The 27,379-nt window shown below is 40.9% G+C and overlaps 1 non-coding gene across 1 annotated transcript; it reads right to left on the bottom strand.

Moving 5' to 3' along the window:
- Positions 1 to 5,321: 5,321 nt before the first annotated feature.
- On the bottom strand, positions 5,322 to 5,451 carry LOC147622146 (U4 spliceosomal RNA). The gene has a single exon (XR_015269743.1). It is a non-coding gene; the product is annotated as a U4 spliceosomal RNA (small nuclear RNA).
- Between the last annotated feature and the right edge of the window lie 21,928 nt (positions 5,452 to 27,379).

Genomic DNA, 27,379 nt, shown 5'->3' with positions numbered 1-27,379 from the left:
TATATTTGGGTTTTTTTTTTAATAAGCAAGATGCTTAGATGCAATTATGCTTAGGTTTATGCATAAAGAAATTTTATATTAAAAGAGAAAGTATCACCATATTTTTATGTTTATGCATAAATTTGATAATGCAAAAAGAGGAATTTTCATCATATTCTATGCATAAACATTTTAATGCTAAAAGAAGGATTTTTGTTACATTTTTGAATATACATTCATAGTATACGCATGCATAAATTTCTAGATGTCAAAAAGAGGAATTCTCATGATATTATATGCATAAACATTTTAAATATTAAAAGATGATTTTTTGTTATATTTTAAATAGGTATATTCATGGTATGTATATACATGGATATTTTTATTTGTTAAAAAAAGGAATTTTCATCGTATCTTGAAATAGGAATATGCATAATTAATTTTGGTATCAAAAAGAGAAAGTTTCATTATACTTCTATGTAGATAATTATGGCATGTTGATGCCTAGGCTCAGATGGAGAAGAGAATATTTAAGAATATTTCTAGGTGAATAATTTAAAAAAAATGATGTATGCATATTTATTAAAGGATTATTTAGAAAAAGAAATATCCTTGTTAAATTTCATTATTCACCACAAGTAGAGTTATTTATAGTTCTAATATGTCCAAGGAAGAATAAATTTTCATATTATTGGATGTTTATCCTTATGACTAGAAATCACAGTTATTGTATGAGATAAATAGAGAAATATCTTTAGGAAATAAATCTAGGAATAAATTCAAGAAATTATGTGTTGACCATGACCTCGTGAGAAAGGTGGGTTAGTAAGATGCTTGCCCATCTCTTGAATAAAAAATTAAACCAAGACTTGTGACCATTCCCATTTCTTCAGTACGAAGAAGGGATAACTGTCTGATTTAGAGAATTTTCCCTAAGACCCAAAATCGTCTAGAAATAAGTTAGAAAATGGTTTGTAATTGATGGATGGATCACCGAGATACGAGATTCGTGATTTTCATTGAGAAAGACTGGGTTTGAAAAAAGGGTCTTGTGAAACCAACACTAGAGATGTTTTCTCGTGAAATGGTTTTTTGTGAGAGGAAATCAAACTCAATGGGAAAATCTTACTTGCATAGAAACTCAATGGGAAAATCTTACTTGCATAGAAACTCTGCTTTTTATAAAGGACTGTCTTACACCAGCTGTCTTACGCCAGACTAGTCCCTTGCCCGGACATTCATGGACGAGGCCCCGAGTGGGAAGCTCTGCCCTGCGTAAGAGGTTGCTACTTCCGCCTGCTGCTAGCACTCCGGAGATCGATGTGCAGAGAGGGCAGGGGTCTTACACTCACCATTAACTGGGACACCCTCCTTGCGTATGGACAAGCAACAAACACCAATCCCTCCATCAATTTTATAGTCCCCCCCAACCACTGGCAAAGCTTTGTTTGTACCCCTATGCCTCTTCTAAATCCCTTAGTGCCCTCGCCTACCTAGATCTACCCAGCTGGACAACAATCTACAATTCTTACAGAGCTCTCCACACGCCCTCCCTCCCTTAATCTCCATATGGCCTCTTCGTTATCTACACCTGTATCTACCGCCAAATGGAAGTCATTGCTGCCGGGTGAAAGCATGTATAGGTGGTACCAAAAAGGAGTGTCTTGGACACTCCTTTTAGCCACCCCTTTGGGAGGAGAAAGAGGCTTAAATTTGAAATAGAGGTAGGATTGAAAATGCAACTAAGCATTCATGAAGGGAATGGCGTGCCCATTAAACGCTTCTGAATATTCTCTCTCCTCCACTCAGTCTACACTCGTCCTACAATCACTCTCTCTCTCTCACTCTCCGCCTCTCTCTCTCTCTCTGCCATAGCATAGCCTTTGCTTCCCGCCTACACAAAAGGGCCTCTCTTCCCGCTTGAGCGCAAGCTGTATTCAACTGTACTATCTCCCTCTCTCCCTCTCTCTCTCTCTCTCCATGAAGACTACAGTTGTGCTTTAATGGTCTTCTTTGCAATAACCTCAGCCTCCTAGCTCCCTCATAACTGCTTTAATGGTCTTCTTTGCAATAACCTCAGCCTCCTAGCTCCCTCATAACTGGCTCCACATGGAGTCTCATAGTGTACAGAATGGCAATACAGGCTCTGTATATCTTCCCCCATTGTCTATCACACAACACATCCCGAGAGAACTTCTGCCAAGTCTTCGAAACTACTGGGTTGCAAAGAAGAGGGAACAAAGAAGCATTGAGAAGAGGATAGCACGTACGCGCAAGGATGGTGACATTGATGAGCGAGAGGCAAAGAAAATCTGCAGAGCAATTTCTCAGTGCTGGCGCAAACAAACAAACGGGCTTTCCGAGGGCCTTCAAACAAAGATTTTACAACAGCTCCTCCGTCATCCAACATTCTCAATGTTACAGCACACGTCAAAGACAGTTGAGAGACTCATTTTCTCTAACATTTGTCATACATTATGTGAGGTGAAGACACCCCATTCAAATAATGAGTTGTTATGTTATTCCAAGTTCATCTAAATGGATCCTCAGGTTTCTAAGTGCTTGCGGGTGCCTAAGAGTGCTTTATAGTGCTTTACAACGATTTACTAGTGCTGCCAGGTGCAGAAAGTGCTACTAAGTGCTTCTAAGAGCTTTACCCAATGAGTGTCATAGCTTTACACTGATTGAAAGTGTGTCATAATGCTTACCAATGTTATAGGTTGCTTCAGAATGATTTATAATGCTTGATAGTGTGTCTAAATTTGTCTTCTTTGTCATCACAGAGGGACTTCTATATGCAATTCCAAGTGGCTCATCCTAACATAAGTCCCTCAGATGTTTTGAGGGTCTAAAGCCATACTTCGTACGCAAGTTGAAGGACCGCAACACTTGTTGCTGTGAATACCATGTGCATCTTGTCTACTTCAAGGAAGCTCTTAAATCAGATGCGCCAAGGAAGATATGGGCTACATGGCCGGCCATGCAGTTGTTGCAGGTGCCTTGTTTGCAGTTCTCATGATGGAACAGCGCAGTGCGCGGCCTCCAATGCCACATTTCCAAGCTTAACAGACCTGTGGGAGTCTGTATTGTGCCCAAAACCCATTGATTGTGCTTATCACCGTAGACAATGTCTTTTGGGTACATGCAAACATTGTGGCATTAAACAGATCTCCTTGTGTCCACATGAAAAAAGCGATGACATCTCTATGATGACTGTCAAGCTTTTTGATGACGTTCCTACACGGGAAGTGGATGAGAACGGTCAAGCAAAAACTCGGAAAGATCTTGTTGTTCACCAAGTCAGCCCGAGGACTTTCACTTCCTTGCTTCAAAGCAAATTGGGAAACTTCATCAAACACAATTATAAGTACAGATGGCAAGCTGAACAATTCAAAGAGTGTTTGGATAAATTTCTAGATGATGTAGTGGTGTCGGTAGTGGATTTTGCAGAGAATTACTCCTTCAATTCAAAGAGTGTTTGGATAAATTTCCAGATGATGTAGTGGTGTCGGTAGTGGATTTTGCAGAGAATTACTCCTTCAAGGTGCAGAATGAAATTCAGTCAATGCATTGGTATTCAACTCAGGTGACAATCTTGGTCCACATTTCGTACCTGCGTGATGTGCTTGGTACCATTCGGAAGACAACCCACTTCTACATCTCTGATGACAAAATCCACGACACTTTGTTTGTGCAGCATTGCTTTATTTTGCACAATGAGTGGCTGAAAGCTCAAGGATGTAGTGCCAAGCGACACTGGGTGTGGTCTGATGGCGCTACTTCACAATTCAAAGCAAGGTGCCCTTTCTATTTTGTAGCCCGATACTTCAATATGACAGGTATTGAGATGATGCACAGTTTCTTCGCATCCGGCCATGGGAAGGACGAGCACGATGGGGCTGGTGCAGTGCTCAAAAGAGCTCTCAGATAAGAGCAGCTGAAATCTAACGGATGGGTGTTACATAACGCTTCAAGTGTGGTGGCATTCCTCAACGCAACCCTCAAGAAAGAATGTCCATTGATAGGGAAGAAAGTCGATTGTAGATTCTGGGAGGTCAAGCTCGGTGATGTAGACAGAGATAGAGAGTGGGATTGCATGCGGATCAAAGGGTCGCGATCCTTCCACTGTGTCAACGACTACAGTCAATTAGATATGCGCGGGCTACAGTGCAGACCATTGTCCTGCTTTTGCCATGCGTGCATGAAAGGCCAATGGAGGAGATGTGTAAACAAGGACCACGTTGAGAGGTGGTAGTACTTGCGAATACAACCGACTGTCAGCAGCCTTAGCACTTGCAAGTGGTATGACCTTAGCACTTGCAAGTGGTATGACCACTTGCAAGTGGTCTTAGCACCTTCAAGTGGTCTAAGTACTTGCAAGTGGTATGAGCACTTGAAAGCGGTATGAGCACTTGAAAGTGGTCTTGAACTTTGCTAGTGGCCTAGGCACTTGCAAGTGGTATGAACACTTGCAAGTGGTCTTAGAACTTGCAAAAGGCATGAACACTTATAAGTGGCCTTAGCACTTGCAAGTAGCACCTTCAAGTGGTCTGGGATTGGGCCCATCATCGCTCCCTAAAGATCTCCCTTCTACATCAACGTGCCCACATCTTGTCTTTGATGCCTCGCTTGGCACCACTCCCTCTACCTCCAACACTCCTCCACCTCAACAACCGCAACCTGCTAACCTGCCTTCACGCACCCCCCCTAGAAAAGCGCGAAATCCCACCCTAATCCCCACAGGAGCAAGATGAGGTAGATCCCCCCCTCAATCCCCTTAGTTGGCGCGCAATCCTCTGGATCACAACAGCGAGTCTGACGAGGCCACCTCCATCTTGCTCCGTCGCCAGGCTACAACAACCGCATGGACATTCATGTCCTCCGGCTCTACATCCACGCCAAGCAGGATGCACGGAAGAAAGCATGTTGGCCCAAATGCATGCATTCATGGCCAAAGATGATGAGGTATGGCTAGTGGAGAGAGAGAGAGAGCGCGCGAGAGCGAGCAAGCTTGGCAAAGACAAGATGGTGTGTAAGAGTTGTTTCTATTGTGCCCACGTCCGCCTAGTAGCCTTTTTAGGGTTTGTTTGCCCATGATGCAGCGGGGCAAAATCTTAGCAGTCCATCACACAAGGGATCCAAACACGCAACGGTAGAAACCGTGTCTCTGCTAAAAGACCGTCCTCTTATTAAAAGGACATATAAGCGGCAGCAGGCCGTTTTCGCTCTGTCACAGCAGCGAGCGAGAGACCAGCAGCTGGCTGGAGGGAGAGAGAGAGACCCCAGCTGCATGTCCGCCGACTAGCCTTTCCTTTTTAGGGTTTGTTTGCGAGGCACACGCAGAGCGTGCACCTTCCAAAAATTCTCCACGGCCCAGGGGCCGAGGAGGGGGTTTGGAAATAGTTTTCAACCAGCAATTGACGCGTCTCGGGAAACCCTCACTAACTGCGTCATTGCCCCAAGCGCAAAGATGGATTGTATGACAGGCCCCTCAAGCTCTTTATACGTGACCTGTGGGCGGTGCTCCCCTCGTTGGAATTAACCTATGGGATAGGTTAACCTTATAAAACGCCTATATTCTTGGCAGGACGATGGGCACGTGTTTGTGTGGGGAAGCTTTAAGGGGGATTATCTATTGTAAATTTCACGCTTTCAAAATTTGCATATATCCTCATTCATCAGACAGTTAAGCTTGGAATATGTGTATGAATTCTAATTTGGTTATCAGACTCCAAAGATTTGGTTAGTGAGATGATTAAGGTTCCAAGATAGGCATGTTTAAGAGATGCCTTACGCCAACCATGTGTGGGTCCAAAGCTAGACTAGCATGTGAGGCAAGTTATATATTTGCAAGCTTTGTAGGATAATACCACGCATGCTGTGGAGCGTGTGTGCAATGTTGACTACTACAAGGTCCTCTAGGGATGAAGTGGCCTCATACTCTAGTGCTTCACCCATCTAACTCTTACATGGTTGAAGGTGGTCTAGTGTAGCATAACTATAGCTTGGTTGTGCGTCCACCAAAGATTTTTCCCTGTATGTTATCTATGTATAGATGTAGCTCAATTGGGACATGGTTATGTAGATCTATAACACATATCTTTAAATGTTAAGTCCTTTCACATTTTGTCTTGACATTCTATTATACATGCATAAAATCTCTCTTTAAACTTTGTAACATTGTCTCTTCCTCCTAGTGGGTCGTGCAAGATTGGAGACTCTTTATTAAAACTCCTCTCGAATGGTTTGACCTAAGAACTTTCATTCAATAAGTTAATATCTCAAATTCAACTTGAGCGAGTTTTATCCATTTAACTAGTTTTATTCAACAAAGTGATACAAGCTTACCTGACTTAATTGAAAAAACTCTGTTTAACCTAGTTGAGTAAGCCACCTACATATACTCAACTAGGTTAAACAGAGTTTTTTTAATTAGCACTTTGTTGAATAAAACTAGTTAAATGGATAAAACGCGCTTAAGTTAAATTTGAGATGTTTAATGGCCTTAACTTATTCAATGAAAGTGCTTAGGCCAAACCATTTGAGAGGAGTTTTAATAAAGAGTCTCCAATCTCGCACCGCCCACTAGGAGGAAGAGACAATGTTACAAAGTTTAAAAAGATTTTATGCATGTATAATAGAATGTCAAGACATTTGTCCTGGGAAACACACGATCATAAGCACTTCATCCCAAGGAAATGAGTATGGATCATCACTTAGTGAGAACTGTCACACCTCCGCTAGAACCTGAGGTGGGGTGGTACGGCCCAGATAACCCAATCCGAATTGATCCAACGGTCTGGGAAGCCATGCCAACTACCGTGTCGATAGATTCATTTGAGGATCATAGGCCAGCACCAAGCCTAGGTCAAGAACTAGTTCAGCAATGTCCAGAGACTGCCTACCAAAGAGCAAGAGTCCACCAAGGACTTTCCAAGCTAGCACACGGCACACACATACAGCCATTACCCGCCTCGTGGAGTGTATCCCGGATACCATATGGATCCTTATGAAGTGCACATCATCCCACCACTAAGGCAGGATCCGCCACAGATGGGATACTATCCTCTAGGCCTAGCCCCTCCATCTATCATACGCCAACCTGCACCAGCCCCTGGGCTTGTGCCAAAAATGTTGAGGATAGCCATGGAAATAGGGAGGGGGTAGCTTTAGGAATTGCACCACTAACACCCGCATACCGAGTGCAAGGGCCAAGATTAGCACTTGCATAGCCAAGGCAAAGGCCAAGACCAGAAAGGAATAAATCGGCCCACATATCCAAAATTATCACTAAGTTTGATAGATCCAGAGACTCCATACCTCATTTGGAGCTGTTTAACCAGATTTATGAGGAATTTTTCCATGTGTAAGATCAAGTTAAGGTGAGTGCCTTTGGCCTCACCCTTGATGGAAAAGCAGGACAATAGTTTCGATCACTAAAAGTAGAAGATAAGGCTACCTTTGACACCTTGAAAGAGGCTTTCAAAGTAGGATATTCAAGAAAAGGAACGTGATGGAGTCCAATTGAATAGTTGCATAATGTAAAATAGAAACAGGGAGAATCCATCCGGGACTATATCAACCGGTGAGATATCTTCACTCTCACTGTAATAACAGGGACAAGCGAAAGATTGATCGGTCAATTCCTAGAGGGACTTGAATATGTAGCTCGACATAAATCCCTATATACTCTGGGCCATACCTCCTTTGAGAAATGTTGCACAAGTGCCATGGATTTCGAAGACAATTTCAAGGGAACTCATTCTCGATAATTGCATGAGGGCACGTCTAAAGCTTCCTTCAAAACCACAAGCACGAAATCGGAAGGAAAGGGAAAAGAGTCCTATTTAGGAGACAACAGTTGGAGTGGCTAGTAGCTGCATTAATGTAGCAGATGACCCAACAATGGAGAGTAGGAGAAGTTGTGACCAAGTTGGGCAACCTCGTCTTTACCCCAAGAGAGAACTAGTGTGGTGCCCAATTTGTCCAGAGAACCACACTAGTAGGGAATGTCCACATCTGCAACCTAGACACACTCTATACTACGCTTACTACCAAAGATGGGGCAAGCACAAAAACCTCAAACTCCTACCACCAAGAGCTACTGAAGCACAAGCGCTCTACCCTACAGGCCTTACCACCTAACTCGAGGCCTTGCCGGCCAAAGCAAAACACAATGCACCTCAATCAGGCCATGAAGTGGCCCGGAGAGGAATCCTCAGGGTGCATGAAGTACTCTTGCCACCCCTAGTCCTCCCACCAAAACCACCCTTACCTCGAGTGACCCCTGTTCATGAGCAGTTGACCCTGACCAAAATTTTTGAAGAAGGTAAGGAGGAGCTATTCACAACACCATCTTTGAATCCCCTAAGCCAAGCAACCCACCCATGCAAGTCCTAAGTCACTACGTGATGGAGGGTGAGCATATGTACCCCTTACCCAGTTCTGAAGGAATGCACTTCTTGAAAGTGAGAATGGGAAAAGGAAAGGAAAATTCTATAGGTTGGATGGCTATGCAATGCTATCACTATGTTGGACCTCATCAAATAGCTGAGTGTCCAGTCAAGAAAGGGATAACTAGTACTTTCTCTAAGTGCTCCCACCTTAACTCCCTTTGTAAGATTCCTCCTCGGGCTGAATATTGATTAAGCCTCTACTTCAATCCCTTGTAATCATTCTATGTTTTTGAATACAAGAAAATATTATTTTTCCTTGTTTGGCCTAGTGAGATAAAAATTTCTAGAGAGTGGTAAATTAATATTGGGATATTTTTGGATAAATAAATTCTACAGATATCAAAAAAAAGTTTCCCTGAAAGAGAAAATCAAAATAGATTTTCCAAGGTGCAATTGGAATAAATTAAAAATGGTTTAGAAGACCTTAGCCTAAGGGTAGCCAAACTGAAGCTGAAAAATTATAGAACTCAGTTGGACTCAATTAGTGGCCTCCCTCACCTATAAATAGATCCTCATTCCTTTGTATTCTCATCTTTGAACTAAACTATGCTGGTATTACTCTAAGTTAAGCTTATTTTCTATTATCCTCTAAAAACCCTCTACAAATTGAAGAGATTGGAGCTTCTCTCTCTCTCTTCAATCTTCCTTAGAGACTCCAACAACATACCAAACAAATTGATTGGTTGGGGGCCTCTACTGTGATCAAAGAATCAAGTAATTTAGGAGGTAAAGTGTGGATTATTATCTTCTTTTTCTTAAAACTCCAAATGTTTCTCTTCTCAACCCCTCTCAAGCTTGAGAAGCATTTATTTGAATGGCTTTTGAGTACTATTGAAGTTCTTTAATGTATTGTAATGAAGAAACACATATATTTCCATTTATGCTTAATTTATAATGGTTTTTAAGCATTTCTCTCTCTCCCCCAAAAGAATGGTCATTCCTATGACCTATTCTCAATTCGAATGAAGCTTCTCATGAAGCATTTCTCTAATTTAAAAGTAATTTCTATGCTTGTCTAATTGGAGGCCAAAATAATGGCTTTTTATACTTTTATGCTATTTAACTTATGGTAAAATTAAGAATCAATCCATAATTGGATAATGATCCAATTAGTGGTTTTTCTAATCACATGAATAATACTAAACTTTATTCTTTCAAATTTATTGAGAATTATCAGTAATAGCAGCAGCGGAGCTATGGCAAAATTTCTATAAAATTAACACATAAATCATTTTCATTTATATTATGAAAAGAGGACTTCTTACCATATTCTAGGATTAATCATCCTAGATTAATTGAATGATTCTCATTATGATCATGGAAAATTGATTTTTATGTTTATGCATAAATAGTTAATTATGAAAAAGAGGAATTTCTAGTAATCCATTTTTTTGTTAAAAGAGTAATTCCCATGACAATGGAAATCCATGTATTTAAATGAAGTAGGAGAAAAATTGTGACGCTAAAATTATGTATATTTTATTTAAAAATTAAAGAAGGATTTTAGTTAAATTTATCTTTTTACATAGATAAAATTTAAATGATGAAACAGGAATTCCCACTATATTGGAATCCAAATATTTAAATGAGGAAAGTGTAATTCCTAGTGTAAAGGAATTAATGAAGATTTTTATTTAAATTTTTATGAGAAAATTTAGTTAAATATATCTTTTTGCATAGATAAATTTTAAATGATGAAAGAGGAATTCCCACTATAATGGAATCCAAATATTTAAATGAGGAAAGTGTTATTCCTAGTGTAATGGAATTAATGAAGATTTTTATTTAAATTTTTAGGAAAAAAATTAGTTAAATTTATCTTTTTGTATAGATAAGATTAAATGATGAAAGAGGAATTCCAACCATATTGGAATTCAAATGTTTAAATGAGAAAAGTGGAATTCTTCGCTTAATGGAATTAATAGATATTTTATGTAATTTTTAAGAAAAATTTTAAGTAGGTTTAATTTATGGTAAAAGAGGAATTCCCAATTGCACTCATTGAAATGAGAAAAAGGAGGATTTCAAGTTTATTAAAAAAAAACAGGTATTGATGTTTTAGTTAAAAGAAGAATTTTTATGATATTTAAGAAAAGATGGATTTGAATTAAATTTTAGTGTCAAAAGACGAATTTCCACCATAATTCTACCTAATGAATTAAGGCTGAGAAATTATGTGGCATAAAGAATATCTTTGGATATTTTAATTGGTAAAATCACTAAATGTATATTTACCCAAAACTAGATGTTTATCTGAAGGGAATCCTTGAAGAACTAAACCGAATGAATTTGGTTAGACTACGTGAGGGACGGACAGTAAACCTAATTGTCCTTCTCTCAATTTGAATCAAACAAAAACTTCGTGACCAATTCCAGTTACTAAATCCAAAGAATAGACTACCAAAAATAATCTAGCTTTTCCTTGACCAAACTCACCAAGAATCTAGTTGACAAAATGATGGGTAGATTACCCTCATGAGAGATGAAGGATCCTCATTATTGAAACTGGGAATTATGGAAAAAGGGTTTTCGAAACCGATCTCAAACTGCAATTTTACTTACATTGGAACCTCTGTTTTTTTTCATTCAAAGGACTGTTTTACACCAAAATGCTGGAGGAAGTATTTGGCTTATGTTTTTCTAAGAGGAGGTTCGTTGGAACAGCTGGCGAGGAGTCGTCAAGGTACGGTGGTCACGGCAAAGCCTGTCGAGGTCTTGACCAACCTCGGTACGGTTAAAATGGTGGGCTTGCGGTACGATGGGCGAGGATCGACGAAGTGGTCCCTGAGTGGAGTGCTAGGACACCTAAGGAGGATCCTAGAGGGTTCTGACCAGGCGATGCACGGGCTCGCGGTTGCTTTGGCACCCATGTGTACGTCGAGGAAGATTTCGAATGGACAAAAAGGAAAGATTTTTGGGAATCAAATTTTGATACTGGATCTCGTTGGTTGGCCAGCTCTGCTGGTCTTCAGAGGATACATTTTTGTAATACAATGGACTCGGAATTTTGGAGAATGATGATCAGAAATATTATGATTTCTATTGAAGGATTGTTTTTAAAGCCAGTCAAATCTGTTATAAATGGCAAGTTCATATTGGGTGTGTACGTGGTATGCCTACCTTGATTTTTGCATGAATCGCCGGCTAGGGGGCCTGGGAACTCTTTTCCTCGGTACCCGGGCAAAAACCCAACCAAAGCTTTATAAAGGAATCCTGCCAATTTAGTGGTCGGGTGGTTGGCTAACCTATGGGCCGGATGGGGTTAGGCTAGATCGGAGGATTCCTAAGAAACAACTAGATACGATTAGTTATGTTATTTAGTTTTAAATCCTGACAAGACCTTGTTCTATGGGAGGGGATCATTGGCTGTGCCTTGGTAAATGAGGAAAAAAGCGGTGATTGCATGGATCAAGTGCAAGTCTCTTCTTGATCTGATCATGTGACTTCAGGTTTGGTCATATTAATTTTTCAAGTTAAGACTTGACTCATTAAAGTAATTTCCCCGTTAGAAGATTTTTCCCAATTGGCGGAATCGCCCATGCCTTTCATGCGAGGGGAATCTTTGGGGCCCGCCGGTTTGGGAGGGGCCGCCTGGGCTAGCCTCTCGTCCTTGACATCCACGGGCGAGGCCCCGAGTGTGTGGACCCCGCCCTGCGCGGGAGACCGACGTCGCTTCTGCTGCCGACAGGAGCCCCAGAGCAGGTGGGGGACTTCATAGTTGGTATCAGAGTTTTGTTGAAAGCTAATAAGGATAAACGAATTATTATCAGTAATTGATAATAATAAAAACTCAGAAAAAAGCATTTTCATAATGTATTTTCATTCCGTAAGCTTCTTTAATGAAGAATTTTTAATGAAAGAAATTGTTTTTATAGATGGAAGTTTCGTACTTATTTGGTATTCCCGACCTCACCCAGTCACAAGACATGGCTGCGTTCGCCTTTGAGCATCTCATCTCTTCCACTGCAACTCCTCGAATAAGCTGAGTCAGACTCGCACGCCATTTCGAGGATTTATATTTTTTGGATCCAGTGGAGAGACGACAGCATAAGTGGTTTGTAGGGCAGTATGTCCTTGCCTCTTGCGATTGGTGTGCAACGCTGAGGCAAAACCTCTCATTGGCCATGATTCTGATAAAGTTGAAAGTGGTACATGGTGTCATTCTATATCATTCAACACCTCGGAATTTTAGACTCTCATGCCAAATCTATAGACTCCTTAGTCGCTTTATTCCTAAGGAGAAGATAACAGCTCCCTTGGTAGTAAGTGAACGTTTGTATCAGGGCATGGCTATGGCCTAATCGGATGGTATAGGATCTGTATACCTAGGTATGCTCAAATAGTGCCCCCCCTTTGACTAACCTTCTCAAGAAAAGTACACTTTTTCAGTGGAGTGCAATGTGTCAGAGTGCCTTTGACAAGCTAAAGACAGCCTTAGTAACCAACCCTGTTCTTAAATTGCCAGATTTTACCAAACCCTTTGAGGTAGTTACTGATGCCAGTGGATTCGCCTTAGATGGTGCTCTAATACAGGAAGGTCATGCAGTGGCCTATGAATCCAGAAAACTCAAAACACATGAGAGGAATTATGCCGTCCATGACTTGGAGTTACTCTCAGTAGTGTATGCTCTGAAGTTGTGGAGACATTATCTTTTGGGACAAAGGTTCACCTTGATGACAAATCATCAAAGTTTGAAGTGGATCTTCACCCAAAGGGATCTCAACATGCGTCAAAGGAGATGGATGCAGACCCTACAGGAATTTGATTTTGAAATAAAGTATTGATCGGGGAAAGAAAATGTAGTTGCAGATGCGCTCAGCAGAAAAACCTCCTTGCTTGCAATTACAGTGGTGTCAAATCCATTGATCAATGAAGCAAAGGAGAAAATCATGCAAGACAAATTCTTTGCCCCTATTGCTACCCTTCTGATGAGGGATGCATGTATTATAATAATCGGCTATGTATCCCCAATGATGAGGAAATAAAGGGAAGAATTCTGAGAGAAGCCTATGATAGCCTGATAGCTGGACATCCAGGCTTTATAAAAACCTATATGTCTGTAAAGAAAAGCTTCTTCTAATTAGGACTCAAAAAGGATGTACTTGATCATGTGCGAAAATGCTTGATGTGCCAAAGAGTCAAGGGGCAGAGAGAGTCAAGATGCCAGGGAAACTGTAGCCTCTAGACATTCCACAGATGAAGTGGGAATGCATTAGTATGGACTTTGTCACTGGATTACCTTCAGTGCAATCAGGTTACAACTCCATTTTTATGGTAGTTGATAGGCTAACCAAAGTTGCCCATCTGATTCTAGTGAAAGAAACATACTCTGTAGTGGATGTTGCCAGAGTTTTCCTTAAGGAGATCTTCAAATTGCATGGATTACCCAGGAGGATAGTAAGTGACAGAGATCCCAAATTCACATCGAAATTCTTGACTACGTTCTTTGAAGCAGTAGGAACTTTTTTGGATCTCAGCACAGCCTATCACCCCAAAATTGATGGCCAGACGGAAAGGGTGAATCAAGTAATTAAAGATATCCTTCGGTCATGCTGCAGGGGAACCCAAGAAGTGGTTAAGTCATCTGCATTTGGCTGAATTCTGTTACAATGCTTCTTATCATCAGAGCATTGGGATGAGTCCTCTTAAATCTTTACAATGCTTCTTATCATCGGAGCGTTGGGATGAAATCTTTGTATGGACAAGATTGCCTTACACCATTGACTTGGTCTGATCCATTCATCAGAGTCGAAATGTCCAGAAATGCTTGACGACATGGACCAGCAGATGCAATCAATCCGTAAAGATATAAAGGCAGCCCAAGATAGACAAAAGCATTATGCAGATAAAAAGAGATTTAAGAGAGAGTTCGAAGAATCAGATATGGTCTTCAATCGAGTACGACCAAAAAGAAGTTCCTTATCCTTAGGGAAGTACGAGAGAGAGAGAGAGAGAGAGAGAGAGAGAGAGAGAGAGAGATAAGTTTCCACAACTAATCCAAAGATTGGAGATTCTACCAAATGTTTTAGGGTGGATGTCATTCTTAATCACAAGGCTAAGCAATCCCTTGGCTTAATGAAATGATTATCAAGCCTTTTGGCCAAAACCTCATGCAAATGGAAAAATAATTAAGATTTTTCCCTTCCAAGGCCTACAAATTAAAGGTCCTAAACCTTATGCAAACAAGATTCAAAACCAACACATCAGAGACTTGAAAATCATATGTATTTCAAAGTGTGACCTCCTATTCAACACCGAGTGATATTGGGAACCAATAGATTGGAATAAATGGGAATTAGATCTAAGTCCTTAGGCTACTCCTTGTTGCTAGGACTGGTGCCAAATATCTTCATGTCAAGATCTTACTTGCCTTCTCTGAAAGTGTTGTTGAGCTTTGCCTTAGAGCCGCAAGAAGAAAATTTTGGGATGTGGGTGTGTAGAGCCTACCATTCACCTAACACCAAAGAGATTTCATAGCCGTGGTGTGGACAAAAAGCTCTATTTACCTAGGTAGAGAAATGAAGATGGTTTTCTTCTCTCCATAAGACATGGATAGAAGAGGAAAGCTTATGCAAGGAAGAAACCTATTCAAGCAAGCTGTAGTTTTGCTTCTCTAGACCACATTTAGCCATGGAAGATTTAGATGGGTGAAGCACTAGAGTATGAGGCCACTTGATCCCTTGTAGCTAGCATTACACATGCTCCACACCATGTATGGTATTATTTTAATATGGAAATCTATGACTTGCTTCACATGCTAGCTTATGAGTTGGTAAGCATTGTCTTACAAAAGATAGTAGGCTTTCCCTATAGATATAGATAAGATAGGCTTTCATTATGTACGGGTAAGATAGGCTTCCATTACGTAAAGGTAAGATGGTGAAGCACCTATGATGGCGAAACCATGTTAATCATAGTTAACATTAATCCCATCATAAAGTTGGTATAATAGCTAAACGGTGGCTTACTCAACTAGATTAAATAGAGCTTTTTTAATTAAGTTAGGTAAGCTTGCATCACTTTGTTGAATAAAACTAGTTAAATGGATGAAACTCACTCAAGTTAAATTTGAGATGTTGAATGGCCTGAACTTATTGAATGAAAGTGCTTAGGTCAACCATTTGAGAGGAGTTTAAATAAAGAGTCTGCAATCTCGCACCACCCACCACTAGGAGGAAGAGACAATATTACAAAGTTTAAAAGATTTTATGCATGTATAATAGAATGTCAAGACATTTATCCTGGGAAACACACGATCATAAGCACCTCATCCCAAGGAAATGATAATGGATTGTCAGTTAGTGAGAACTGTCACACCTCTGCTAGAACCTGAGATGGGGTGGTACGGCCCAGATAACCCAATCCAGATTGATCCAATGGTCTAGGGAGCCATGCCAACTGTCGTGTTGATAGATTCATTCCAGGATCATAGGCCAGCACCAAACCTAGGTCAAGAACTAGTTCACCAATGTCCAGAGACTGCCTACCAAAGAGCAAGAGTCCACCCAGAACTTTCCAAGCTAGCACATGGCACACACATACAGCCATTACCTACCTCATGGAGTGTATTGTGGACACCATATGGATCCTTATGAAGTGCACATAATCCCACCACTAAGGCACGATCCACCCCCGCAGATGGGATACTATCCTCTAGGCCTAGCTCCTCCATTTCTCATACCCCAACCTACACCAGCCCTAACCATGAGAAGGCTGGTGCCAGAAATGTTGTGGATAGCCATGGAAATAGGGAGGGGTAGCTTCAGGAATTGTACCACCAACACCCGCATACCCAATTCAAGGACCAAGATTAGCACCTGTATAGCTAGTACAAAGGCCAAGACCAGAAAGGAATAAATCGGCCCACATATCCAAAATTATCACTAAGTTTTATAGATCCAAAGACTCTGTACCTCATTTGGAGGTGTTGAACTAGATTTATGAGGCATTTTGCCATGTGCAAGATCAAGTTAAGTTGAGTGCCTTTGGCCTCACCCCTTGATGGAAAAGAAGGACAGTGGTTTCAATCACTAAAAGTAGAAGACAAGTCTACCTTTGACACCATGAAAGAGGCTTTCAAAGTAGGATATTCAAGACAATGAATGTGATGGAGTCCAATTGAATAGTTGCATAATGTAAAACAGAAAGAGGGAGAATCCATGAGGGACTATATCAACCGGGTGAGATATCTTCACTCCCACTGTAATAATAAGGACAAGCGAAAGACTAATTAGTCAATTCCTACAGGGACTTGAAGATGTAGCCCGACGCCAACCCATGACCTTTCATCCATGGTCGTTCTTGCGTCCATGGTTGTTCTTGCGTGAAGCCATGCATGTTCCTCTATGAAGCCACCACCATACCTCCCCTGCAAATCTATTTATCACTAGCGTGTTGGGTAGGATGCTGACATGATATATCTTTGCCAGCTTTCTTCCTCCTTGCATGTTTTCACAGTTCCCTCCCCAACTTTGCAGAAGGATTCTCTAACCTTGCCCAAGAGCTCCTCGTGTCCATGACAGAATATATGTAGCACAAGCATGACCAAGTCACAACAACCCAATTAACCGTGCCTCTTGGCATGGCCAAAATTAATCCAAAGCCAACAAGATCTTTGGTCTGTCATCCTCGCCAACACACATCTGCAAGCCTCCCTGGAGAACTAGGAGCGTACCCTCCCCAAAGCCTTGCACAAAATCACCCACCTCAAGGAGCAACTCCACACTGCCTACTAGGAGGACGCCCAAATCACATACGATGTCCGCCCCCTAGTCGAGAGGGAAGCCCAAGAGATTTGTCGCACTTAGCCCAAATGATTGAGGATGGCCACAACCAAATCCGTGCCTCCTTTGACTCCTACAAGGCCATCATCGAGTAAACTTTGTGGTGGCAAAAGAATGCGCAACTCACGTGTAGCACGCAACTCTGAAGCAGACGTCCACCACCACCAAACGTAAAGTTGTTGACTTGATGGACGTTGACATTGAGGTTCTCAACCTCTCCATCGCGCCCCAAAACCCTGCCCAACTTCTAGAACTCTACTTCTGCACCCTCGAGCTAATCCTCCTTCAACATAACATTTTCAACGACCCTATCCCCGTCTCCACCCTCTCCTGCCTCATGAGGAAAATCCCTCACCCCGCTCCTCACGTCACCCTCTTCTTTCAAAACCAACTTTATTTCAACAACCCCACCATCCTCCTCGCCCTTCCCATTCAAACTCTCACCGCTAATCGGGACACCCTCTTGGCGTACGGAGGACAAGCAACAGTCATCAACCCCTCCATCAATTTTATAGTCCCCATTGGCCTTTGTCTGTACCCCTATGTCTCTTCTAAATCCCTTAGTGTCCTCACCTACCTAGATCTATCCATCTTGACAATAATATACTACGCTTACAGAGCCCTCCACGCACCCTCCTCCCTTAATCTCCATATAGGCTCTTTGTTATCTACACCCACATCTATCACCAAATGGAAGTCATTGCTTCCACTTCCATCCTCCAGTTCAACGAATCCCACATCGCCTTTCGAGCAACATCATTGTCAAAGAGGCATAAGAGGCTAAGGCCTTCTTCTTCTTCTCCAAATTCCTGATAGTAGCTGCCCCCCCTGAAGGAGACCCCATCGAGGACGATGACGACAATAAGGGTGAGTACAATTGCACTAGTGGAGACAACCGTGCCCCGCCACCTTGACTCTAGCAATAGCCTCCTAACCCACACCCCCCATCCCACCCAAGCTCTAGCTCTCAACTGCCACCCAACCCACCCCCCCACTAGTGCCCACCAACACTACCTCAAACCACCCACACTCCACGCCAAAATCCTATTAGGCACCAACTTCCCCACTTCAACCTCTTCACCCGCAATCCTTTCCCTCACTCCATAGCAATCCTTTCCCTCACTCCATAGCACACCATCTCATGTTCCCTTGCCACCCCTTCCCCAACACCACCGTCACCCCCTTCCTCCCTCCATCTTGGATTGGGCCCATCATTGCTACCTAAACATCTCCCTTTTGCATCGGCACGCTCACATCCTATCTTCGATGCCTCACTCGGAACAAACCCTCCACCTCTAACACTCTTGCACCTCAATAATCCCAGCCCGCTGACCTGCCTTGACCCACCCCCCTAGACCCGCTGACTTGCCTTGACCCCGTCTGTTGTTGAAAAAACCTGGGTGCTTTCCACTCCTCGGCCGTACACACGGCAGGCTTCTCCAAATTATTTTTTGTTGCTCTCTTGATATTTGCTCTCCTATTAGAGAGTAAAAGCTTGATGTGGTGCCGCTTCATCCACTCCTCAGAGAAGCACAGGCCCGCATGTGGCACGAGGAACTCCGACTTAAGCACATCGATAACATATTTCTTAGAAAGTTCATCTTGTTCTTTCCACTTTCTGAAGGAGTTTACAAACTCCAAGGCACCATCCACATCCACGGTGTATGGTAGGAGGCGTGGATCAAACGGTGGAATGGGTCTCCTAGGGGCTGGCTCATAATGTGTAGATGATGAGCCCCCCTGTTGGGGAGACACATTGGGAGACCTAGTGCTACTTTTACTAAAGCAAAAGCAGCCGCGGCTCCCCCCCGGCTAGCACATCTACTATCCCCCCAAACTCCCTACTACATCGTCGTCATCATGGTGAAGATGGACGTGAGGGGAAGCAGGGGTGGGTCTAGGAGAGGAAGGTGGTGTAGGCTTATCACACCCATACCGTGATGGGCTTGCACAACTCAGCCCCGCGCCTATCAAAGGCATGGTTTTCCCCGACTGAGAAAGTGGGGTAGATTGCCCTCCCACGGCATCAACTGGCGGGGTAGTTTGCCCCCATGGCATCGACTGGCCCGATAAGACAAATAGAATGCATAAAAGATTAACTTTGTGTATGTGGGTAGATTGCCCTCCCACGGCATCAACTGGCCAAGTGGGGTAGTCTGCCCCCATGGCATCAACTGGCCCGCCGACTACAAGCCCGCCTATATATAAGATTAAAATATAAGACAAATAGAATGCATAAAAGATTAACTTTGTGTATGTGAAAGGGTTTGATGGAACCATACCTGTGTCTGTGTAAAGTGCGACCAAGCTTGCTACCCATATCGTTCATTTATAATGGACAACAGATTGGCCACATCGGGATCTTGTGATGGGTCGATCGACATTGCTGTTACATACATACATAGGCAAAAAAATATGATGGCGCTAACCCAAGCCATACTTAAAGCTTAGACAAAGAATACAACATGTGATATTAGAACATTGTTAAGACCTCCTACAGTACTGCTTAGACAAGTAGGGTGGATAGTGCCCCCTTTGGGATGATAGTTTTCTGAGGACTTTCCACATGCTCCCCACTATTAAAGCCAAAGGCAACTCCTCTTTTGTAAGATAAGGATAGTGATCGAGGGCTCCCCCTCCACTATAACCACCTACTCGCAGACTACCTGACATAAGCAGCATTCTAGATGGCATATAACAATGCCCCATATCTCTATGTAGAAGTGCATTTCCTAAACCCGGCACCCAAGGGTGCAATACATATGAGGTTGAATGAATAAGGCCACTTACCTAGCATATGTCAAGCCAACTAAGAGAAAACAACAACATAAGCTTAGACAAAAAATACAACCTGTAATATTAGGACATTGTTACGACCTTCTACAATACTGCTTAGATAAGCAGGATGGACAGTGCCCCTTTCGGATGATAACTTCTGAGGACTTTCCACATGCTCCCCACTATTAAAGCCAATGGTAACTCCTCTTTTGCAAGAGAATGATAGTGAGAAGATCGAGGGCTCCCCCTCCACTATAACCACCTACTCGTGGATTACCACTCCTAACTTGACATAAGCAGCATTCTAGATAGCATATAACAATGCCCCATATCTCTATGCATAGGCCGTATGCATAGGTCTATGCATACTACATATAGCCTATGCATACGGCCTATGTATAGGCCATATGCATAAGGCCTATGCATAAGGTCTATGCATAAGAGGGCTATGCATAGCCTATGTATAAGACTATGCATAAGCCCTATTGCATAAGGCTATGTATAAGCCCTATTGCATAAGAGGGCTATGCATAAAGAGGACTATGCATAGCCCTATGCATAAGAGGGCTATACATAGCCACTAGCCCTTATGCATAAGCCCTATGCATAAAGAGGGTTATGTATAGCCTAGCCCTTATGCATTGCCCTATACATAAAGAGTGCTATGCCTAAAGAGGGCTATGTCTAAAGAGGGCTATGCATAGCCCAGCCCTTATGCATAGCCCTATGCATAAGCCCTATGCATAAATAGGGCTATGTATAGCCTAGCCCTTATGCATAGCCCTAGCCTATTGACCTAACCCTAATCCCCAGCACCCAAGGGTGTAAAAACACAAAGACAAAAAGCACAAAGCACAAAGAAAGAGGGCTTACCGTATGAGAGACTATGCCCAAAACCTTGCTCACTTAAATAATCCTACAAAAAGAACCATAATAAATAAAAAAGTTAGTCCTCATTAACACATTAGTAAGCAATAAGAACAAGATAAAAAAGAGGTAAGTGCCCTAAACCCTACTCTTAATGCATAAGTGAATGGAAACACTAGTTTATGTTAAGCCTAAACCTCTGCATAATGCATATAATGCTTTAATAGAAAGCTTTGATGGAGAGCTCTCCATCAAATCTCTCTATTAGAGCTTTATGCATTAGGCTAGGGTTAGGGAAAGAGAGAAAAGAGAGGGGAAGGGAGAAAAGGAGAGAGGGGAAGGGAGAGAAGCTCACCTAAACCCTATTTCCAAGCTTTCCATGAAAGCTTGGAAGAAGACATAAAACCATGAAAGAGGGAAGAAAGCAAGAAGAGCTTACCTTGGAGAGGGAGACTTGATTTATTGAAGACCCTTGAGGGATGAGCAGAGGTGGGAGAAAAACTCGCGTTGTAAGCATAGCTTTGCATGTGCAGCAATAGGGAAGAAGGTAGGTATTGACACCCATCGGAGATGATTTAGATGGGAGTCCCAGTTTCGCAGCAGGTCGCTGAGCTAAGTAGCAAAATTTCACTGCTAGCTTCGCTAGTGTAGGTGCTAGCAACGGAAGTAGCACTTCTTGCATGGGGCCGGGTCCCACACCAGAGCCTCGCCCACGGATATCCAGACAAGAGACTAATCCATCAGTTCATTCAAAACCGAACCCAAAAAAACTTCCCTTGCCCGAAAAGCACAGGCGATTCCTTCAGGATAACTTTTCTCTAATGTAGTCAAAAGCCTTATCTAACAGAACTGATCTGACCGAACCTGTAAGTCCCCTAGTCAGATCAGGGAAAAGGTTGCACTTGGATCATAGATACCAACGCTTTTTTCCTCATTGAGAGGCACAGCCGTTGATTCTTTTTCATAGAACAATTTTTGTCCGAGATTTACTTCATCTATCGTACCATAACAGAATTGAGTCTCAAATTAGGGATCCATCCCATCCAATCCCATCCAAATTAGGGATCCATCCCATCCAATCCATGGGTTATCTAACCGCCCAGCCACTGTAGTGATGGGATCCAATTAAGAATTTGGTTAGGTTTTGTTCCGGGTACCAGGGAAAAGAGTTCCCAGGCCCTCTAGCCGGATATTCATGCAAACTTAAAACTAGTCACTCCACTTACACACCCAATATGAAATTGCCTTTGTCTCAGCATCATCTATCTTTAAAAACAATCATTTAATGAAACCATTGTCTCACTGATCATAATCCTCAAAATCTCTGGTTGAATCCTTAATTCCAATCATTCCTTCATCAATGTGTATCTATGGCATCATTGGCAACCAGAACGCTCACCACTTGACCACTCAGGGGCCTTTTCGATAGTTCCTAGCTCATAGTAACCGGCAATATATTCACATATCAAAATGGAAACTTCGTTGAGAATTAGCAAGATCAACCAACGGATCCATATAAAAGGGCCATGGACTCATCCGTTGAGGACCAGCAAGGTCAATCAACCAAATCCATGCCCAAATTATGAAAACAACTCTTACTCCTTGTTCCAATATCTTCAGGGACGCACGTGTAGGTATCGTCGGTGACCCAGAGTCCGAGCACCGTATGGTCAGCACCCTCTAGGATCCTTCACAGCAGGTGACCTAGCGCTTCACTCATAGGCCGCTTCCTTGGTCCCTCATCCACCGTACCGGAAGCTCACCATTTTAATCGAACCGAGGCCGGTCAAGACCTCAGCTGACCTTGCTATGCGAGACGTCCTCCACTGACTCTCCGTCAGCTGTTGCAACTTTATCAGCTAGGTCTGGTGACCTTAATCACAAGATGGTCAAAATGCTTTCTCAGCATTCTTGACATAAAACAGTCATTCAAAAATAGGCCATAAATACAGTTTCTATAACGAACTCTCGTCTTTCCACAATAATCAACATTTCTTAATCCACATTCATTTCATATAAATTCCCATTCTCATTCAATCGCATCATTTTCCATCTCATCACTTCTTTTCTCAATCGCATTTACCCATATCCACATCTCATCACATCATATGCATTCACATCTCATGCATTCATATTTACCCGATTCGCATCACATCACATCACATTCATCACATCTTGATTCACATGACATCACATCCATTCTCATCCCATATCATTCATTCACATCCTGATTCACATGACATCTCATCCATTCACATCCTATATCATTCATTCACATCCCGATTCACATGACATCACATCCATTCACATCCCATATCATTCATTCACATCTCGATTCACATGACATCACATCCATTCACATCTCATATCATTTATTCACATCCCGATTCACATGACATCACATCCATTCACATCTATCCATTCTACATCACATCACCTCCATCCATTCTACATCACATCACCTCCATCCATTCACATCCATCACATCACATTCAATTCATATCCATCACATTCACATCCACATATATTCTTTCACATACACATCTATATCCTTTCTTTCTCATACATCCACATCCATTCTTTCACATACTCATTCATATCCATTCTTCACATATACATTCACATCCATTCTTCTCATACACATCCTTATCCATTCTTTCACATACTCAATCACATCCATTCTTCTCATACACATTCACATCCATTATCATCACATACGTTCACTCATATCCCATATCATTCATTTACATTATGATTCACATGACATCACATCTCATCCATTCATTCACATTTATCTGATTCACACCGCATCTCATCACATCTATCCACATCACATTCATCTCATCACTTCTATTCATATCACATCCATCCATTCATTCTTCACATCTAGCTGACTCTCATCACATCTATTCATATCACATCCATCCATTCATTCACATCTATCTGATTCTCATCACATCTCATCACCTCTATTCTCATCACATTCGTTTAAACATAGAATTTAAGAGAATTTTTAATTTTTGATATAAAGATTCTTTACGCATCTATTTATGCATAAAATCAACTTCAGTGGGAATAACACTTTTAACAAAATCCTTTTATGCATCTATTTATGCATAAATTCAATTTTAAGGAAAATAAACTTTTAAAACAAAAATAAATCCTTTTTGCATCTTTCTATGCATAAAATCAATTTTAATGAAATTAACACTTTTGAAATAAAAATAAATTCCCTTATACATCTTTATATGCATAAAATCAAAATTAATGAGAATAACTCTTTTGAAATAAAAATAAATTTCCTTATGCATCTTTCTATGCATCAAATCAAAATTTTAATGAAAATAACTCTTTTGAAATAAAAATAAGTTCCTATACGCATCTTTCTATGCATAAAAGCAAAATTAATGAGAATAATTCTTTTGAAATAAAAATAAATTTCCTTATGCATCTTTCTATGCATAAAATCAAAATTAATGAGAATAACTCTTTTGAAATAAAAAAAATTCCTATACGCATCTTTCTATGCATAAAATCAAAGTTAATGAGAATAACTCTTTTGAAATAAAAATAAATTCCTTTATGCATCTTTCTATGCATAAAATCAAAATTAATGAGAATAACTCTTTTGAAATAAAAATAAATTCCCTTATGCATCTTTCTATGCATAAATTCAATTTGAATGGGAATGACACTTTTGAAATAAAAACAAATCTTTTAGAATGCACAAATAGAAGGAATTACTCTTTTAGAATAACCTAATGATAAACTTTAGTTCCACAAAATTTAAGAAAATTTTGCCATAACCTCCTTTGTATGGCTGACCATTTCTCAATTTTAACATTAAATTTATGACTTGAATTAATCCAATTTGAATTCTAATATCTCTAATCTACTCCATTTTCTAAAAATCAAGAGAGTAAACAATGAAAAGAGTTTAATCAATCTTTTAATTAAACTTTCTAGGATTAAGAGGGCTGAATCGTAAAGAAAAGAAGGGGGTGACCTTTCCATCAAGGCATAGCATCAGATTTTTATTCAAACATTTACAAAGCATAAAATTTAAGAAAACCATAGATTTAAAATTCACAAATAAGTAAGAATTAAGCTTACATGGAACTTGTAAGCTTTCCTTTGGCTTGAGGGATTGAGGGTTCTACTCTTGTTTGCAACAAGGGTAGCCACCAGTTCTTTTGGAGAGATTTAGCCAAAAACAATTGAATTATCAATTGAATTCAATGTATTTGACTTTGGGGAGGAGTAGAGTAACAGTGCATAAACACTATATACCTTTTACAAAGGGGGAGGCTTCTATTTATAGGAAAAAATTAGCCTCTAACCAAGCAAACTGATTCTAGAATTTTCCACATCAGTTTGGTCAATTTTTGACCATTTGTGGGTCAGTTTAGCTCACTTTTTTGATCTAGTTAAAACAAGAGAGAGGAGAGATAAAAATATCTCATTATTTGTGAGTTTAAAACTCATCCACACATGTGAAATAGGTGCCTCCTTCATGAGGGGAATTCCCCAGACTAAGGTGTCAAAAATGCATCATTTCCTATAAATATCTCTTCTTTTTTAACCTTGTCCTTAGTCAACTCTTCATCTTATGTGAGTATTTACTCATTTTTGGGGGATTTTTCTTTTATTCTTCAATTTATCTCCTCCCTACATTTGGATTAATCTTATTGGTCCATAGGAACCTTAATCTAAAATTTTCAAAAAATCTAGACCCTCAGGCTAAGGTCCTTTTTACCTATTTTAAATTTATTCTTCCAATTGCACACTGGAAAGTTCTTTTTGAATTTCTGTTTCAAGGAAAATCATTTTAATAAGAAGGGATATTTTTCCATCCAAAGATATCTAGAAACTGAATTATCTCTCTCTAGAATATTTTCTCTCTCTAGGCCAAAACAGATAAAAATAAGATCTGTTATTATTCTCAAAAGGGGATTGATTACAGGGGAGAAACTGGACATCTTTAGGGACTGGGGGAGGAATCTTACATCCTACCCCACTTAAAAAACGTGAGATGTCCTCATCTCAATCACTTCGAGCGTTACTGCCTTGGAAGTGGACGGCCGATTTGGGAACAACTCTCTTTGACCTCTCCTATTCTGAGGCAGAGGTCTTGCATTACTTTGGTTTGAAATTGCGGGTTGGTTGGAGGGTCTACCTCTGGGATTTCCCTGATATTGACGGATAGAAACCTGATTACTCTGGAAGGAAGGAGCTGGAGTCTGGAATCTTGATCCCTGATTTTCTTGCCCTGAAATCCTTGATCCAAAAGGAGTTGGACAATCCATACTGCGATGTCCAAATCCTTGACAATTATAGCATTTCAATCCCTTGTTCAAGGGTGGAACTTCTGAAGTTGAATTCCAGGGGATTGAGTTTCAAAAAAAGGACATTTCTTCCATTTTGAAACTTCCCATATTCTGGGATTGACCCTGATATCTCTTAGGCGGTGGAAGGTTGGAATCATTTCCTCTAAATATCTCTTCTTTTTTAACTAATAAACCTTGTCTTTAGTAGTCAACTCTTCATCTTATGTGAGTATTTACTCATTTTTGGGGGATTTTTCTTTTATTCTTCAATTTATCTCCTCCCTACATTTGGTTTAATCTTATTGGTCCATAAAAACCTTAATCCAAAATTTTTAAAAAATCTGGACCCTAAGGTCCTTTTTACCTATTTTAAATTTATTCCAATTGCACACTGGAAAGTTCTTTTTGAATTTCTGTTTCAGGGGAAATCATTTTAATAAGAAGGGATATTTTTCCATCCAAAGATATCTAGAAACTGAATTATCTCTCTCTAGAATATTTTCTCTCTCTAGGCCAAAACACAGATAGAAACAAGATCTGTTATTATTCTGAAAAGGGGATTGATTATAGGGGAGAAACTTGACATCTTGAGGGACTGGGGGAGGAATCTTACATCTTACCCCACTTAAAAAATGCGAGATGTCCTCATCTCGCAGGTGGAGTATGATCTCTTTCATCATCATCTTCTTCTTCTTCAATCACTTCTAGGGTTACTGCCTTGGAAGTGGACGGCCGATTTGGGAACAACTCTCTTTGACTTCCTCTATTCTGAGGTAGAGGTCTTGCATTATTTTGGTTTGAAACTGCGGGTTGGTTAGAGGGTCTACCTCTGGGATTTCCCTAATTTTGCATTTTGTCGGATAGAAACCTGATTACTTTGGAAGGAAGGAGCTGGAGTCTAGAATCTTGATCCCTGATTTTGCCGGATAGAAACTTGATTACTTTGGAAGGAAGGAGCTGGAGTCTGGAATCTTGATCCCTGATTTCCCTACCCCTGAAAACCTTGATCCAAAAGGAGTTGGACAATCCATACTGCGATGTCCAAATCCTTGACAGTTATAGCATTTCACTCCCTTGTTCAAGGGTGGAACTTTTGAAGTTGAACTCCAGGGGATTGAGTTTCGGGAAAAGGACATTTCTTCCATTCTGAAACTTCCCATATCCTGGGCTTGATCCTGATATCTCTTA

This window comes from Cibotium barometz, chromosome 29 (genome assembly GCF_041138505.1).
Source record: "Cibotium barometz isolate CiBa-2024 chromosome 29, ASM4113850v1, whole genome shotgun sequence".
Taxonomy (NCBI): domain Eukaryota; kingdom Viridiplantae; phylum Streptophyta; class Polypodiopsida; order Cyatheales; family Cibotiaceae; genus Cibotium; species Cibotium barometz.
This window is presented reverse-complemented; position numbering and strand designations above follow the sequence as displayed.